Genomic DNA, 21,775 nt, shown 5'->3' with positions numbered 1-21,775 from the left:
ATAATACAGCACTCATCAATTATCAGGTTACCGTCCTCTCCTCCATAAAATACAACACTCAACAATTATCTGGTTACCATCCTCTCCTCTACATAATACAACATTAACCAATTATCATCCTACCGTCCTCTCCTCCGTATAATACAACACTCAACTATTATTAGCCTACAGTCACTTCCTCCATATATACAGTAACTAACAAATATCAGACTACAATCCTCTCCTCCATATAATACAGCACCCACCAATTATCAGCCTACCATCCTCTCCTCTGTATAATACAACACCAACAAATTATCAGTCTACTGTCCGTTACTCCATATAATAAAACACTCAGCAATTATCAGCCTACCATCCTCTCCAGCGTATAATACAACACTGATCAATTATCAGCCTACCATCCTCTCCTCCGTATAGCCCCAACCAATTATTATTTGCCTACCGTCCTCTCCTCTGTATAATACAACACCACGCAAGTATCAGCCACCTGTCCACTGCCCTGTATAATGGAACACCAACCAATTATTAACCTTCTGTACTCTCCTCAATATAATACAGCACCAACCAATTATCAGCCTTCCGTACTCTCCTCCATATAACACAACACTCACCAATTATCAGCATACCGTCCTCTCCTCCATGTAATAAAACACTCACCAATTATCAGCCTACCATCCTCTCCTCCGTATAATACAACACACATCAATTATCTGCCTACCGTCCTCCACTCCATACAATACACCACGAACCAATCATCAGCCTACCATCCTCCCCTCCGCATAATACAGCACTAACCAATTATCAGCCTACTGTCCTCTTCTCTGTATAATACAACATTAATTAATTATCAGCCTCCCGTCCTCTCCTCTGTATAATACAACACTCATCAATTATCAGCCTACCATCCTCTCCTACGTATAATACAGCACCAACCAATTATCAGCCTACCGCCCTCTTCTCTGTATAATACAACACTCATCAATTATCAGCCTACCGTACTCTCCACTATATAATACAGCAATCATCAATTATCTGCCTACCGTCCTCTCCTCCGTATAATACAGCAATCATCAATTATCTGCCTACCGTCCTCTCCTCCGTATAATACAGTACCTAACAATTATCAGACGACCGTCCTCTCCTCCATATAGTACAACACTCAACAATTATCAGCCTACCGTCCTCTCCTCTGTATAATAACGCACACAACGATTATTAGTCTACTGTCCTCCCCTCCGTATAACACAGCACCCATCAATTATCAGGCTACCGTCCTCCCCTCCATATAATACAGTGCCAACCAATATCAGCATATCGTCCTCTCCTTCGTAGAATAGAGTGTCAATCAATGATCAGCCTACCATCCACTCCTTTGTATAATACAACACTCATGAATTATCAGCCTACTGTCCTCTCCTCCGTATAAAATAACACTCACCAATTATCAGCCTACCATCCTCTCCTCCATATAATACAGCACTTCACAAATTAACAGCCTACCGTCCTCTCCTCCATATAATGAAACACTCACCAATTATCAGCCTACCGTCCTCTCCTCTGTATAATGCAACACTCACCAATTATTAGCCTACCGTCCTCTCCTCCATATAATACAACACTCACCAATTATCAGCATACCGTCCTCTCTTCCATGTAATAAAACACTCACCAATTATCAGCCTACCATCCTCTCCTCCGTATAATACAACACACATCAATTATCAGCCTACCGTCCTCCACTCCATACAATACACCACGAACCAATCATCAGCCTACCATCCTCCCCTCCGCATAATACAGCAATAACCAATTATCAGCCTACTGTCCTCTTCTCTGTATAATACAACATTAATTAATTATCAGCCTACCGTCCTCTCCTCTGTATAATACAACACTCATCAATTATCAGCCTACCATCCTCTCCTACGTATAATACAGCACCAACCAATTATCAGCCTACCGTCCTCTTCTCTGTATAATACAACACTCATCAATTATCTGCCTACCGTCCTCTCCTCCGTATAATACAACACACATCAATTGTCAGCCTACCATCCTCTCCTCCGTATAATACGGCACCAATCAATTATCAGCTTACCGTCCGTTCCTCCATATAATAAAACACTCAGCAATTATCAGCCTACCGTCCTCTCCACTGTATAATACAACACTGATCAATTATCAGCCTACCGTCCTCTCCTCCGTATATTATAACACTCACCAATTATCAGCCTACTGTCCTCTCCTCCATATAATACAGCACTCATCAATTATCAGGTTACCGTCCTCTCCTCCATAAAATACAACACTCAACAATTATCTGGTTACCATCCTCTCCTCTACATAATACAACATTAACCAATTATCATCCTACCGTCCTCTCCTCTGTATAATACAACACTCAACTATTATTAGCCTACCGTCCTCTCCTCCATATATACAGTAACTAACAAATATCAGACTACAGTCCTCTCCTCCATATAATACAGCACCCACCAATTATCAGCCTACCGTCCTCTCCTCTGTATAATACAACACCAACAAATTATCAGTCTACCGTCCGTTACTCCATATAATAAAACACTCAGCAATTATCAGCCTACTGTCCCCGCCACTGTATAATACAACACTCACCAATTATCAGCCTACCATCCTCTCCAGCGTATAATACAACACTGATCAATTATCAGCCTACCATCCTCTCCTCCGTATAACACAGCACCAACCAATTATTATTTGCCTACCGTCCTCTCCTCTGTATAATACAACACCACGCAAGTATCAGCCACCTGTCCACTGCCCTGTATAATGGAACACCAACCAATTATTAACCTTCTGTACTCTCCTCAATATAATACAGCACCAACCAATTATCAGCCTTCCGTACTCTCCTCCATATAATACAACACTCACCAATTATCAGCATACCGTCCTCTCCTCCATGTAATAAAACACTCACCAATTATCAGCCTACCATCCTCTCCTCCGTATAATACAACACACATCAATTATCAGCCTACCGTCCTCCACTCCATACAATACACCACGAACCAATCATCAGCCTACCATCCTCCCCTCCGCATAATACAGCACTAACCAATAATCAGCCTACTGTCCTCTTCTCTGTATAATACAACATTAATTAATTATCAGCCTACCGTCCTCTCCTCTGTATAATACAACACTCATCAATTATCAGCCTACCATCCTCTCCTAGGTATAATACAGCACCAACCAATTATCAGCCTACTGTCCTCTTCTCTGTATAATACAACATTAATTAATTATCAGCCTACCGTCCTCTCCTCTGTATAATACAACACTCATCAATTATCAGCCTACCATCCTCTCCTACGTATAATACAGCACCAACCAATTATCAGCCTACTGTCCTCTTCTCTGTATAATACAACATTAATTAATTATCAGCCTACCGCCCTCTTCTCTGTATAATACAACACTCATCAATTATCAGACTACCGTCCTCTCCTCTGTATAATACAACACTCACCAATTATCAGCCTACAGTCCTCTCCTCCGTATAATACAACACACATCAATTATCAACCTACCATCCTCCACTCTATATAATACAACACTCAGCATTTATCAGCCTACAGTCCTCTCCTCCATACAATACACCACCAACCAATCATCAGTCTACCGTCCTCTCCTCCGCATAATACAGCACCAACCAATTATCAGCCTACTGTCCTTTCCTCCACATAATACAGCACTAACCAATTATCAGCCTACCATCCTCTTCTCTGTATAATACAACATTCAATAATTATCAGCCTACCATCCTCTTCTCTGTATAATACAACATTCAATAATTATCAGCCTACCATCCTCTCCTCTGTATAATACAGCACTCATAATTATCAGCCTACTGTCCACTCCACTGAATAATACAACATTAATTAATTATCAGCCTACCGCCCTCTTCTCTGTATAATACAACACTCATCAATTATCTGCCTACCGTCCTCTCCTCCGTATAATACAACACTCACCAATTATCAGCCTACCGTCCTCTCCTCCGTATAATACAACACACATCAATTATCAACCTACCGTCGTTCACTCCATATTGTTACAACACTCAGCATTTATCAGCCTACAGTCCTCTCCTCCATACAATACACCACCAACCAATCATCAGTCTACCGTCCTCTCCTCCGCATAATACAGCACCAACCAATTATCAGCCTACTGTCCTTTCCTCCACATAATACAGCACTAACCAATTATCAGCCTACCATCCTCTTCTCTGTATAATACAACATTCAATAATTATCAGCCTACCATCCTCTCCTCTGTATAATACAGCACTCATAATTATCAGCCTACTGTCCACTCCACTGAATAATACAACACTCCTCAATTATAAGCCTACCGTCCTCTCCTCCGTATAATACAACAGCAACAAATTATCAGATTACAGTCCTCTCCTCCGTATAATACAGCACCAACCAATTAGCAGCCTACCGTCCTCTCCTCCGTATAACACAGCATGAACCAATTATCAGCTTAGTGTCCTCTCCTCCATATAATACAACACTCACCAATTATCAGCCTACCGTCCTCTCCTCCGTATAATATAACACCAACCGATTATCAGCTTACCGTCCTCCCCTCCGTATAATACAGTGCCAACCAATATCAGCATATCGTCCTCTCCTTCATAGAATAGAGTGTCAATCAATGATCAGACTACCATCCTCTCCTCCGTATAATACAGCACTCATCAATTATCAGATTAGCATCCTCCCCTCCGTATAATACAACACCAACAAATTATCAGCCTACCGTCCGTTCCTCCATATAATAAAATACTCAGCAATTATCAGCCTACTGTTCTCTCCACTGTATAATACAACACTGATCAATTATCAGCCTACCGTCCTCTCCTCCGTATAATATAACACTCACCAATTATCAGCCTACTGTCCTCTCCTCCATTTAATAAAGCACTCATCAATCATCAGGTTACCGTCCTCTCCTCTGTATAATAGAACACTGACCAATTATCATCCTACCGTCCTCTCCTCCGTATAATACAACACTCAGCAATTATCTGCCAACCGTCCTCTCCTCCGTATAATACAGTACCTAACAATTATCAGACGACCGTCCTCTCCTCCATATAGTACAACACTCAACAATTATCAGCCTACTGTCCCCTCCACTGTATAATACAACACTCACCAATTATCAGCCTACCATCCTCTCCTCCGTATAATACAACACACATCAATTATCAGCCTACCGTCCTCCACTCCATACAATACACCACGAACCAATCATCAGCCTACCATCCTCCCCTCCGCATAATACAGCACTAACCAATTATCAGCCTACTGTCCTCTTCTCTGTATAATACAACATTAATTAATTATCAGCCTACCGTCCTCTCCTCTGTATAATACAACACTCATCAATTATCAGCCTATCATCCTCTCCTACGTATAATACAGCACCAACCAATTATCAGCCTACCGCCCTCTCCTCTGTATAATACAACACTCATCAATTGTCAGCCTACCATCCTCTCCTCCGTATAATACGGCACCAATCAATTATCAGCTTACCGTCCGTTCCTCCATATAATAAAACACTCAGCAATTATCAGCCTACCGTCCTCTCCACTGTATAATACAACACTGATCAATTATCAGCCTACCGTCCTCTCCTCCGTATAATATAACACTCACCAATTATCAGCCTACTGTCCTCTCCTCCATATAATACAACACTCATCAATTATCAGGTTACCGTCCTCTCCTCCATAAAATACAACACTCAACAATTATCTGGTTACCATCCTCTCCTCTACATAATACAACATTAACCAATTATCATCCTACCGTCCTCTCCTCCGTATAATACAACACTCAACTATTATTAGCCTACCGTCCTCTCCTCCATATATACAGTAACTAACAAATATCAGACTACAGTCCTCTCCTCCATATAATACAGCACCCACCAATTATCAACCTACCGTCCTCTCCTCTGTATAATACAACACCAACAAATTATCAGTCTACCGTCCGTTACTCCATATAATAAAACACTCAGCAATTATCAGCCTACTGTCCCCTCCACTGTATAATACAACACTCACCAATTATCAGCCTACCATCCTCTCCAGCGTATAATACAACACTGATCAATTATCAGCCTACCATCCTCTCCTCCGTATAACACAGCACCAACCAATTATTATTTGCCTACCGTCCTCTCCTCTGTATAATACAACACCACGCAAGTATCAGCCACCTGTCCACTGCCCTGTATAATGGAACACCAACCAATTATTAACCTTCTGTACTCTCCTCAATATAATACAGCACCAACCAATTATCAGCCTTCCGTACTCTCCTCCATATAATACAACACTCACCAATTATCAGCATACCGTCCTCTCCTCCATGTAATAAAACACTCACCAATTATCAGCCTACCATCCTCTCCTCCGTATAACACAGCACCAACCAATTATTATTTGCCTACCGTCCTCTCCTCTGTATAATACAACACCACGCAAGTATCAGCCACCTGTCCACTGCCCTGTATAATGGAACACCAACCAATTATTAACCTTCTGTACTCTCCTCAATATAATACAGCACCAACCAATTATCAGCCTTCCGTACTCTCCTCCATATAATACAACACTCACCAATTATCAGCATACCGTCCTCTCCTCCATGTAATAAAACACTCACCAATTATCAGCCTACCATCCTCTCCTCCGTATAATACAACACACATCAATTATCAGCCTACCATCCTCCACTCCATACAATACACCACGAACCAATCATCAGCCTACCATCCTCCCCTCCGCATAATACAGCACTAACCAATTATCAGCCTACTGTCCTCTTCTCTGTATAATACAACATTAATTAATTATCAGCCTCCCGTCCTCTCCTCTGTATAATACAACACTCATCAATTATCAGCCTACCATCCTCTCCTACGTATAATACAGCACCAACCAATTATCAGCCTACCGCCCTCTTCTCTGTATAATACAACACTCATCAATTATCTGCCTACCGTCCTCTCCTCCGTATAATACAACACTCACCAATTATCAGCCTACCGTCCTCTCCTCCGTATAATACAACACACATCAATTATCAACCTACCGTCGTTCACTCCATATTGTTACAACACTCAGCATTTATCAGCCTACAGTCCTCTCCTCCATACAATACACCACCAACCAATCATCAGTCTACCGTCCTCTCCTCCGCATAATACAGCACCAACCAATTATCAGCCTACTGTCCTTTCCTCCACATAATACAGCACTAACCAATTATCAGCCTACCATCCTCTTCTCTGTATAATACAACATTCAATAATTATCAGCCTACCATCCTCTTCTCTGTATAATACAACATTCAATAATTATCAGCCTACCATCCTCTCCTCTGTATAATACAGCACTCATAATTATCAGCCTACTGTCCACTCCACTGAATAATACAACACTCCTCAATTATAAGCCTACCGTCCTCTCCTCCGTATAATACAACAGCAACAAATTATCAGATTACAGTCCTCTCCTCCGTATAATACAGCACCAACCAATTAGCAGCCTACCGTCCTCTCCTCCGTATAACACAGCATGAACCAATTATCAGCTTAGTGTCCTCTCCTCCATATAATACAACACTCACCAATTATCAGCCTACCGTCCTCTCCTCCGTATAATATAACACCAACCGATTATCAGCTTACCGTCCTCCCCTCCGTATAATACAGTGCCAACCAATATCAGCATATCGTCCTCTCCTTCATAGAATAGAGTGTCAATCAATGATCAGACTACCATCCTCTCCTCCGTATAATACAGCACTCATCAATTATCAGATTAGCATCCTCCCCTCCGTATAATACAACACCAACAAATTATCAGCCTACCGTCCGTTCCTCCATATAATAAAATACTCAGCAATTATCAGCCTACTGTTCTCTCCACTGTATAATACAACACTGATCAATTATCAGCCTACCGTCCTCTCCTCCGTATAATACAGCACCCACCAATTATCAGCCTACCATCCTCCCATCCGTATAATAGTGCCAACCAGTTATCAGCATATTGTCCTCTCCTTTGTAGAATACAGTGTCAATCAATGATCAGCCTACCAACCTCTCCTTTATATAATACAACACTCATCAATTATCAGATTAGTGTCCCCTCCACTGTATAAAACAACACTCACCAATTATCAGCCTACCACCCTCTCCTCGGTATAATACAACAGCAAAAAATTATCAGACTACTGTCCTCTCCTGCATATAATACAGTACCTAACAATTATCAGATGACCATCCTCTCATCCATATAGTACAACACTCAACAATTATTAGCCTACCGTCCTCTCCTCCGTATAACACAGCACCCATCAATTATCAGCCTACCGTCCTCCCCTCCATATAATACAGTGCCAACCAATATCAGCATATCGTCCTCTCCTTCGTAGAATAGAGTGTCAATCAATGATCAGCCTACCATCCACTCCTTTGTATAATACAACACTCATCAATTATCAGCCTACCGTCCTCTCCTCCGTATAAAATAACGCTCATCAATTATCAGCCTACCATCCTCTCCTCCGTATAATACAGCACTCATCAATTATCAGGTTACCGTCCTCTCCTCTGCATATTACAACACTGAACAATTATCATCTTACTGTCCTCTCCTCCGTATAATACAACGCTCAGCAGTTATCAGCCTACCATCCTCTCCTCCGTATAATGCAACACTCACCAATTATCAGCCTACCATCCTCTCCTCCGTATAATGCAATGCTCGCCAATTATCAGCCTACCGCCCTCTCCTCCATATAATACAGCATGAAACAATTATCAGCTTAGTGTCCTCTCCTCTGTATAATAGAACACTGACCAATTATCATCCTACCGTCCTCTCCTCCGTATAATACAACACTCAGCAATTATCTGCCAACCGTCCTCTCCTCCGTATAATACAGTACCTAACAATTATCAGACGACCGTCCTCTCCTCCATATAGTACAACACTCAACAATTATCAGCCTACTGTCCCCTCCACTGTATAATACAACACTCACCAATTATCAGCCTACCATCCTCTCCTCCGTATAATACAACACACATCAATTATCAGCCTACCGTCCTCCACTCCATACAATACACCACGAACCAATCATCAGCCTACCATCCTCCCCTCCGCATAATACAGCACTAACCAATTATCAGCCTACTGTCCTCTTCTCTGTATAATACAACATTAATTAATTATCAGCCTACCGTCCTCTCCTCTGTATAATACAACACTCATCAATTATCAGCCTATCATCCTCTCCTACGTATAATACAGCACCAACCAATTATCAGCCTACCGCCCTCTCCTCTGTATAATACAACACTCATCAATTGTCAGCCTACAATCCTCTCCTCCGTATAATACGGCACCAATCAATTATCAGCTTACCGTCCGTTCCTCCATATAATAAAACACTCAGCAATTATCAGCCTACCGTCCTCTCCACTGTATAATACAACACTGATCAATTATCAGCCTACCGTCCTCTCCTCCGTATAATATAACACTCACCAATTATCAGCCTACTGTCCTAACCTCCATATAATACAACACTCATCAATTATCAGGTTACCGTCCTCTCCTCCATAAAATACAACACTCAACAATTATCTGGTTACCATCCTCTCCTCTACATAATACAACATTAACCAATTATCATCCTACCGTCCTCTCCTCCGTATAATACAACACTCAACTATTATTAGCCTACCGTCCTCTCCTCCATATATACAGTAACTAACAAATATCAGACTACAGTCCTCTCCTCCATATAATACAGCACCCACCAATTATCAACCTACCGTCCTCTCCTCTGTATAATACAACACCAACAAATTATCAGTCTACCGTCCGTTACTCCATATAATAAAACACTCAGCAATTATCAGCCTACTGTCCCCTCCACTGTATAATACAACACTCACCAATTATCAGCCTACCATCCTCTCCAGCGTATAATACAACACTGATCAATTATCAGCCTACCATCCTCTCCTCCGTATAACACAGCACCAACCAATTATTATTTGCCTACCGTCCTCTCCTCTGTATAATACAACACCACGCAAGTATCAGCCACCTGTCCACTGCCCTGTATAATGGAACACCAACCAATTATTAACCTTCTGTACTCTCCTCAATATAATACAGCACCAACCAATTATCAGCCTTCCGTACTCTCCTCCATATAATACAACACTCACCAATTATCAGCCTACCATCCTCTCCTCCGTATAACACAGCACCAACCAATTATTATTTGCCTACCGTCCTCTCCTCTGTATAATACAACACCACGCAAGTATCAGCCACCTGTCCACTGCCCTGTATAATGGAACACCAACCAATTATTAACCTTCTGTACTCTCCTCAATATAATACAGCACCAACCAATTATCAGCCTTCCGTACTCTCCTCCATATAATACAACACTCACCAATTATCAGCATACCGTCCTCTCCTCCATGTAATAAAACACTCACCAATTATCAGCCTACCATCCTCTCCTCCGTATAATACAACACACATCAATTATCAGCCTACCATCCTCCACTCCATACAATACACCACGAACCAATCATCAGCCTACCATCCTCCCCTCCGCATAATACAGCACTAACCAATTATCAGCCTACTGTCCTCTTCTCTGTATAATACAACATTAATTAATTATCAGCCTCCCGTCCTCTCCTCTGTATAATACAACACTCATCAATTATCAGCCTACCATCCTCTCCTACGTATAATACAGCACCAACCAATTATCAGCCTACCGCCCTCTTCTCTGTATAATACAACACTCATCAATTATCTGCCTACCGTCCTCTCCTCCGTATAATACAACACTCACCAATTATCAGCCTACCGTCCTCTCCTCCGTATAATACAACACACATCAATTATCAACCTACCGTCGTTCACTCCATATTGTTACAACACTCAGCATTTATCAGCCTACAGTCCTCTCCTCCATACAATACACCACCAACCAATCATCAGTCTACCGTCCTCTCCTCCGCATAATACAGCACCAACCAATTATCAGCCTACTGTCCTTTCCTCCACATAATACAGCACTAACCAATTATCAGCCTACCATCCTCTTCTCTGTATAATACAACATTCAATAATTATCAGCCTACCATCCTCTTCTCTGTATAATACAACATTCAATAATTATCAGCCTACCATCCTCTCCTCTGTATAATACAGCACTCATAATTATCAGCCTACTGTCCACTCCACTGAATAATACAACACTCCTCAATTATAAGCCTACCGTCCTCTCCTCCGTATAATACAACAGCAACAAATTATCAGATTACAGTCCTCTCCTCCGTATAATACAGCACCAACCAATTAGCAGCCTACCGTCCTCTCCTCCGTATAACACAGCATGAACCAATTATCAGCTTAGTGTCCTCTCCTCCATATAATACAACACTCACCAATTATCAGCCTACCGTCCTCTCCTCCGTATAATATAACACCAACCGATTATCAGCTTACCGTCCTCCCCTCCGTATAATACAGTGCCAACCAATATCAGCATATCGTCCTCTCCTTCGTAGAATAGAGTGTCAATCAATGATCAGCCTACCATCCACTCCTTTGTATAATACAACACTCATCAATTATCAGCCTACCGTCCTCTCCTCCGTATAAAATAACACTCATCAATTATCAGCCTACCATCCTCTCCTCCGTATAATACAGCACTCATCAATTATCAGGTTACCGTCCTCTCCTCTGCATATTACAACACTGAACAATTATCATCTTACTGTCCTCTCCTCCGTATAATACAACGCTCAGCAGTTATCAGCCTACCATCCTCTCCTCCGTATAATGCAACACTCACCAATTATCAGCCTACCATCCTCTCCTCCGTATAATGCAATGCTCGCCAATTATCAGCCTACCGCCCTCTCCTCCATATAATACAGCATGAAACAATTATCAGCTTAGTGTCCTCTCCTCTGTATAATAGAACACTGACCAATTATCATCCTACCGTCCTCTCCTCCGTATAATACAACACTCAGCAATTATCTGCCAACCGTCCTCTCCTCCGTATAATACAGTACCTAACAATTATCAGACGACCGTCCTCTCCTCCATATAGTACAACACTCAACAATTATCAGCCTACTGTCCCCTCCACTGTATAATACAACACTCACCAATTATCAGCCTACCATCCTCTCCTCCGTATAATACAACACACATCAATTATCAGCCTACCGTCCTCCACTCCATACAATACACCACGAACCAATCATCAGCCTACCATCCTCCCCTCCGCATAATACAGCACTAACCAATTATCAGCCTACTGTCCTCTTCTCTGTATAATACAACATTAATTAATTATCAGCCTACCGTCCTCTCCTCTGTATAATACAACACTCATCAATTATCAGCCTATCATCCTCTCCTACGTATAATACAGCACCAACCAATTATCAGCCTACCGCCCTCTCCTCTGTATAATACAACACTCATCAATTGTCAGCCTACAATCCTCTCCTCCGTATAATACGGCACCAATCAATTATCAGCTTACCGTCCGTTCCTCCATATAATAAAACACTCAGCAATTATCAGCCTACCGTCCTCTCCACTGTATAATACAACACTGATCAATTATCAGCCTACCGTCCTCTCCTCCGTATAATATAACACTCACCAATTATCAGCCTACTGTCCTAACCTCCATATAATACAACACTCATCAATTATCAGGTTACCGTCCTCTCCTCCATAAAATACAACACTCAACAATTATCTGGTTACCATCCTCTCCTCTACATAATACAACATTAACCAATTATCATCCTACCGTCCTCTCCTCCGTATAATACAACACTCAACTATTATTAGCCTACCGTCCTCTCCTCCATATATACAGTAACTAACAAATATCAGACTACAGTCCTCTCCTCCATATAATACAGCACCCACCAATTATCAACCTACCGTCCTCTCCTCTGTATAATACAACACCAACAAATTATCAGTCTACCGTCCGTTACTCCATATAATAAAACACTCAGCAATTATCAGCCTACTGTCCCCTCCACTGTATAATACAACACTCACCAATTATCAGCCTACCATCCTCTCCAGCGTATAATACAACACTGATCAATTATCAGCCTACCATCCTCTCCTCCGTATAACACAGCACCAACCAATTATTATTTGCCTACCGTCCTCTCCTCTGTATAATACAACACCACGCAAGTATCAGCCACCTGTCCACTGCCCTGTATAATGGAACACCAACCAATTATTAACCTTCTGTACTCTCCTCAATATAATACAGCACCAACCAATTATCAGCCTTCCGTACTCTCCTCCATATAATACAACACTCACCAATTATCAGCCTACCATCCTCTCCTCCGTATAACACAGCACCAACCAATTATTATTTGCCTACCGTCCTCTCCTCTGTATAATACAACACCACGCAAGTATCAGCCACCTGTCCACTGCCCTGTATAATGGAACACCAACCAATTATTAACCTTCTGTACTCTCCTCAATATAATACAGCACCAACCAATTATCAGCCTTCCGTACTCTCCTCCATATAATACAACACTCACCAATTATCAGCATACCGTCCTCTCCTCCATGTAATAAAACACTCACCAATTATCAGCCTACCATCCTCTCCTCCGTATAATACAACACACATCAATTATCAGCCTACCATCCTCCACTCCATACAATACACCACGAACCAATCATCAGCCTACCATCCTCCCCTCCGCATAATACAGCACTAACCAATTATCAGCCTACTGTCCTCTTCTCTGTATAATACAACATTAATTAATTATCAGCCTCCCGTCCTCTCCTCTGTATAATACAACACTCATCAATTATCAGCCTACCATCCTCTCCTACGTATAATACAGCACCAACCAATTATCAGCCTACCGCCCTCTTCTCTGTATAATACAACACTCATCAATTATCTGCCTACCGTCCTCTCCTCCGTATAATACAACACTCACCAATTATCAGCCTACCGTCCTCTCCTCCGTATAATACAACACACATCAATTATCAACCTACCGTCGTTCACTCCATATTGTTACAACACTCAGCATTTATCAGCCTACAGTCCTCTCCTCCATACAATACACCACCAACCAATCATCAGTCTACCGTCCTCTCCTCCGCATAATACAGCACCAACCAATTATCAGCCTACTGTCCTTTCCTCCACATAATACAGCACTAACCAATTATCAGCCTACCATCCTCTTCTCTGTATAATACAACATTCAATAATTATCAGCCTACCATCCTCTTCTCTGTATAATACAACATTCAATAATTATCAGCCTACCATCCTCTCCTCTGTATAATACAGCACTCATAATTATCAGCCTACTGTCCACTCCACTGAATAATACAACACTCCTCAATTATAAGCCTACCGTCCTCTCCTCCGTATAATACAACAGCAACAAATTATCAGATTACAGTCCTCTCCTCCGTATAATACAGCACCAACCAATTAGCAGCCTACCGTCCTCTCCTCCGTATAACACAGCATGAACCAATTATCAGCTTAGTGTCCTCTCCTCCATATAATACAACACTCACCAATTATCAGCCTACCGTCCTCTCCTCCGTATAATATAACACCAACCGATTATCAGCTTACCGTCCTCCCCTCCGTATAATACAGTGCCAACCAATATCAGCATATCGTCCTCTCCTTCATAGAATAGAGTGTCAATCAATGATCAGACTACCATCCTCTCCTCCGTATAATACAGCACTCATCAATTATCAGATTAGCATCCTCCCCTCCGTATAATACAACACCAACAAATTATCAGCCTACCGTCCGTTCCTCCATATAATAAAATACTCAGCAATTATCAGCCTACTGTTCTCTCCACTGTATAATACAACACTGATCAATTATCAGCCTACCGTCCTCTCCTCCGTATAATACAGCACCCACCAATTATCAGCCTACCATCCTCCCATCCGTATAATAGTGCCAACCAGTTATCAGCATATTGTCCTCTCCTTTGTAGAATACAGTGTCAATCAATGATCAGCCTACCAACCTCTCCTTTATATAATACAACACTCATCAATTATCAGATTAGTGTCCCCTCCACTGTATAAAACAACACTCACCAATTATCAGCCTACCACCCTCTCCTCGGTATAATACAACAGCAAAAAATTATCAGACTACTGTCCTCTCCTGCATATAATACAGTACCTAACAATTATCAGATGACCATCCTCTCATCCATATAGTACAACACTCAACAATTATTAGCCTACCGTCCTCTCCTCCGTATAACACAGCACCCATCAATTATCAGCCTACCGTCCTCCCCTCCATATAATACAGTGCCAACCAATATCAGCATATCGTCCTCTCCTTCGTAGAATAGAGTGTCAATCAATGATCAGCCTACCATCCACTCCTTTGTATAATACAACACTCATCAATTATCAGCCTACCGTCCTCTCCTCCGTATAAAATAACACTCATCAATTATCAGCCTACCATCCTCTCCTCCGTATAATACAGCACTCATCAATTATCAGGTTACCGTCCTCTCCTCTGCATATTACAACACTGAACAATTATCATCTTACTGTCCTCTCCTCCGTATAATACAACGCTCAGCAGTTATCAGCCTACCATCCTCTCCTCCGTATAATGCAACACTCACCAATTATCAGCCTACCATCCTCTCCTCCGTATAATGCAATGCTCGCCAATTATCAGCCTACCGCCCTCTCCTCCATATAATACAGCATGAAACAATTATCAGCTTAGTGTCCTCTCCTCCATATAATACAGCACTTCACAAATTAACAGCCTACCATCCTCTCCTCCGTATAATGCAACACTCACCAATTATCAGCCTACCGTCCCCTCCTCCATGTAATAAAACACTCATCAATTATCAGCCTACCATCCTCTCCTCCGTATAATACAACACACATCAATTATCAGACTACCGTCCTCCACTCCATACAATAAACCATGAACCAATCATCAGCCTACCATCCTCCCCTCCGCATAATACAGCACTAACCAATTATCAGCCTACTGTCCTCTTCTCTGTATAATACAACATTAATTAATTATCAGCCTACCGTCCTCTCCTCTGTATAATACAACACTCATGAATTATCAGCCTACTGTCCACTCCTCTGAATAATACAACACATATCAATTATCAGCCTACCATCCTCTCCTACGTATAATACAGCACCAACCAATTATCAGCCTACCATCTTCTCCTCCGTATAATACAACACTCACCAATTATCAGCCTACCATCCACTCCTCCGTATAATAGAACACTCATCAATTATCATCCGACCGTCCTCTCCTCCGTATAATACCACACTCATCAATTACCAGGTTACCGTCCTATCCTCTGCATAATACAACACTCACCAATTATCAGCCTACCGTCCTCCCCTCCGTAAAATACAACACTCATCAATTATCTGGTTACCATCCTCTCCTCTACATAATACAACATTAACCAATTATCATCCTACCGTCCTCTCCACCGTATAATACAGCACCCACCAATTATCAGCCTACTGTCCTCTCCTCTGTATAATACAGGGCCAACCAATTATTAGCATACCGTCCTCTCCTCCGTATAATACAACACTCAACTATTATTAGCCTACCGTCCTCTCCTCCATATATACAGTACCTAACAAATATCAGACTACCGTCCTCTCCTCCGTATAATACACCACCCACCAATTATCAGCCTACCGTCCTCTCCTCGGTATAATACAGCACTCATCTATCAGATTACCGTCCTCTCCTCTGTATAATACAACACTCACGAATTATCAGCCTACCGTCCTCTCCACCGTATAATACAGCACCCACCAATTATCAGCCTACTGTCCTCTCCTCTGTATAATACAGGGCCAACCAATTATCAGCATACCGTCCTCCCCTCCGAATAATAAAACACCAACAACTTATCAGGCTACCGTCCTCCCCTCCATATAATATAGCACCTACCAATTATCAGCCAACCGTCTTCTCCTCCGTATAATACAATGTCAACCAATTAGCAGCTTACCGTACTCTCTTCCGAATAATAGAGCACTCACCAATTATCAGCCTACCATCCTCTCCTCTGCATAACACAGCACCAACCAATTATTATTTGCCTACCATCCTCTCCTCTGTTTAATACAACACCACCCAAGTATCAGCCACCTGTCCACTGCCCTGTATAATGGAACGCCAACCAATTATTAACCTTCTCTCCTCTCCTCTGTATAATACAGCACCAACCAATTATGAGCCTACTGTCCTATCCTCCATATAATACAGCACCAACCAATTATCAGCCTACCATCCTCTCCTCCGTATAATACAACACTCACCAATTATCAGCCTACTGTCCTCTCCTCCGTATAATACAGCACTCATCTATCAGATTACCGTCCTCTCCTCTGTATAATACAACACTCACGAATTATCAGCCAACTGTCCTCTCCTCTGTATAATACAGCAGCCACCAATTATCAGCCTACTGTCCTCTCCTCTGTATAATACAGGGTCAACCAATTATCAGCATACCGTCCTCACCTCCGAATAATAAAACACCAACAAATTATCAGGCTACCGTCTTCTCCTCCGTATAATACAATGTCAACAAATTAGCAGATTACCGTACTCTCTTCCAAATAATAGAGCACTCACCAACTATCAGCCTACTGTCCTCTCCGCTGTATAATACACTCAATTGTCAGCCTACCATCCTCTCCTCTGTATAACACAGCACCAACCAATTATTATTTGCCTACCGTCCTCTCCTCTGTATAATACAACACCACTCAAGTATCAGCCACCTGTCCACTGCCCTGTATAATGGAACGCCAACCAATTATGAACCTTCTCTCCTCTCCTCTGTATAATACAGCACCAACCAATTATGAGCCTACTGTCCTATCCTCCATATAATACAGCACCAACCAATTAACAGCCTACCATCCTCTCCTCCGTATAATACAACACTCACCAATTATCAGCCTACCATCCACTCCTCCGTATAATAGAACACTCATCAATTATCAGCCGACCGTCCTCTCCTCTGTATAATACCTCACTCATCAATTATCAGGTTACCATCCTATCCTCTGCATAATACAACACTCACCAATTATCAGCCTACCGTCCTCTCCTCCGTATAATACAACACTAAACTATTATTAGCCTACCGTCCTCTCCTCCATATATACAGTACCTAACAAATATCAGACTACTGTCCTCTCCTCCGTATAATACAGCTGCCACCAATTATCAGCCTACTGTCCTCTCCTCCGAATAATAAAACACCAACAAATTATCAGGCTACCGTCCTCTCCTCCATATAATATGGCACCTACCAATTATCAGCCAATCGTCTTCTCCTCCGTATAATACAATGTCAACCAATTAGCAGCTTACCGTACTCTCTTCCGAATAATAGAGCACTCACCAACTATCAGCCTACCATCCTCTCCTCTGTATAACACAGCACCAACCAATTATTATTTGCCTACCATCCTCTCCTCTGTATAATACAACACCACCCAAGTATCAGCCACCTGTCCACTGCTCTGTATAATGGAACGCCAACCAATTATTAACCTTCTCTCCTCTACTCCATATAATACAGCACCAACCAATTATCAGCCTACCATCCTCTCCTCCGTATAATACAACACTCACCAATTATCAGGTTACCATCCTCTCCTCTGCATAATACAACACTCACCAATTATCAGCCTACCATCCTCTCCTCCATATAATACAACAATCACCAATTATCAGCCTACCGTCCTCCCCTCCGTAAAATACAACACTCATCAATTATTGGGTTACCGTCCTCTCCTCTACATAATACACCATTCACCAATTATCATCCTACCGTCTTCTCCTTCGTATAATACAAAACTCAACTATTATCAGCCTACCGTCCTCTCCTCTATATAATACAGTACCTAACAAATATCAGACTACCGTCCTCTCCTCCGTATAATACAGCACCCACCAATTATCAGACTACTGTCCTCTCCTCCGTATAATACAACACTCACCAATTATCAGCATACTGTCCTCTCCTCCGTATAATACAGCACTTATCTATCAGATTACCGTCCTCTCCTCTGTATAATACAACACTCACGAATTATCAGCCTACCGTCCTCTCCACCGTATAATACAGGGCCAACCAATTATCAGCATACCGTCCTCCACTCCGAATAATAAAACATCAACAAATTATCAGGCTACCGTCTTCTCCTCCATATAATATAGCACCTACCAATTATCAGCCAACCGTCTTCTCCTCCGTATAATACAATGTCAACCAATTAGCAGCTTACCGTACTCTCTTCCGAATAATAGAGCACTCACCAACTATCAGCCTACCATCCTCTCCTCTGTATAACACAGCACCAACCAATTATTATTTGCCTAACATCCTCTCCTCTGTATAATACAACACCACCCAAGTATCAGCCACCTGTCCACTGCTCTGTATAATGGAACGCCAACCAATTATTAACCTTCTCTCCTCCCTCTGTATAATACAGCACCAACCAATTATGAGCCTACTGTCCTATCCTCCATATAATACAGCACCAACCAATTATCAGCCTACCATCCTCTCCTCCGTATAATACAACACTCACCAATTATCAGCCTACCATCCACTCCTCCGTATAATAGAACACTCATCAATTATCAGCCGACCGTCCTCTCCTCTGTATAATACCTCACTCATCAATTATCAGGTTACCGTCCTATCCTCTGCATAATACAACACTCACCAATTATCAGCCTACCGTCCTCCCCTCTGTAAAATACAACTCTCATCAATTATCTGGTTAGCATCCTCTCCTCTACATAATACAACATTAACCAATTATCATCCTACCGTCCTCTCCTCCGTATAATACAACACTCAACTATTATTAGCCTACCGTCCTCTCCTCCATATATACAGTACCTAACAAATATCAGACTACCGTCCTCTCCTCCGTATAATACAGCAGCCACCAATGATCAGCCTACTGTCCTCTCCTCTGTATAATACAGGGCCAACCAATTATCAGCATACCGTCCTCCCCTCCGAATAATAAAACACCAACAAATTATCAGGCTACCGTCCTCTCCTCCATATAATATAGAACCTACCAATTATCAGCCAACCGTCTTCTCCTCCGTATAATACAATGTCAACCAATTAGCAGCTTACCGTACTCTCTTCCGAATAATAGAGCACTCACCAACTATCAGCCTACCATCCTCTCCTCTGTATAACACAGGGCCAACCAATTATCAGCATACCGTCCTCTCCTCGGTATAATACAACACTCTCCAATTATCAGCCTACTGTCCTCTCCTCCGTATAATACAGCACTCATCAATTATCAGGCTACCGTCCTCTCCTCCGTATAATACAGCACTCATCTATCAGATTACCGTCCTCTCCTCCGTATAATGCAATGTCAACCAATTATCAGCTTACCATACTCTCTTCCGAATAATAGAGCACTCACCAACTATCAGCATTTAGTCCTCTCCGCTGTGTAGGCTGTACACTCAATTGTCAGCCTATGATTCTCTCCTCCGTGTAACACAGCACCAAACAATTATTATTTGCCTACCGTCCTCTCCTCTGTATAATACAACACCACTCACGTATCAGCCACCTGTCCACTACTCTGTATAATGGAACGCCAACCAATTATCAACCTACTGTCCTCTCCTCCGTATAATACAGCACCAACCAATCATGAGCCTACTGTCCTATCCTCTATATAATACAGCACCTAGCAATGATCAGACTTCCGTACTCTCCTCCATATAATACAACACTCAACAATTATCAGACTACCGTCCTCCGCTCTGTATAATACAACACCAACAAATTATCAGCCTACCGTCCGTTCCTCCATATAATAAAACACTCACCAATTATCAGCCTACGGTCCCCTCCACTGTATAATACAGCACTCATCAATTATCAGGCTACCGTCGTCTCCTCTGTACAATAACGCACTCAACAATAATTAGCCTACCGTCCTCCCCTCCGTATAATACAGCACCCACCAATTATCAGCCTACCATCCTCCCCTCCGTATAATAGTGCCAACCAATTATCAGCATATTGTCCTCTCCTTCGCAGAATACAGTGCCAATCAATGATCAGACTACCAACCTCTCCTTTGTATAATACAACACTCATCAATTATCAGATTAGCGTCCTCTCCTCTGTATAATGCAACAGCAACAATTATCAGCCTACCCGCCCTCTGCACCGCATAATAAAACAGTCAGCAATTATCAGCCTACCGTCCTCCCCTCCATATAATACAACACCAACAAATTATCAGCCTACCGTCCGTTACTCCATATAATAAAACACTCAGCAATTATCAGCCTACTGTCCCCTCCACTGTATAATACAACACTCACCAATTATCAGCCTACCATCCTCTCCTCCGTATAACACAGCACCAACCAATTATTATTTGCCTACCGTCCTCTCCTCTGTAAAATACAACACCACTCAAGTATCAGCCATCTGTCCACTACTCTGTATAATGGAACGCCAACCAATT

This window comes from Hemitrygon akajei, chromosome 27 (genome assembly GCF_048418815.1).
Source record: "Hemitrygon akajei chromosome 27, sHemAka1.3, whole genome shotgun sequence".
In the NCBI taxonomy this organism is placed as follows: domain Eukaryota; kingdom Metazoa; phylum Chordata; class Chondrichthyes; order Myliobatiformes; family Dasyatidae; genus Hemitrygon; species Hemitrygon akajei.
Note: the sequence above shows the minus strand (reverse complement) of the source record.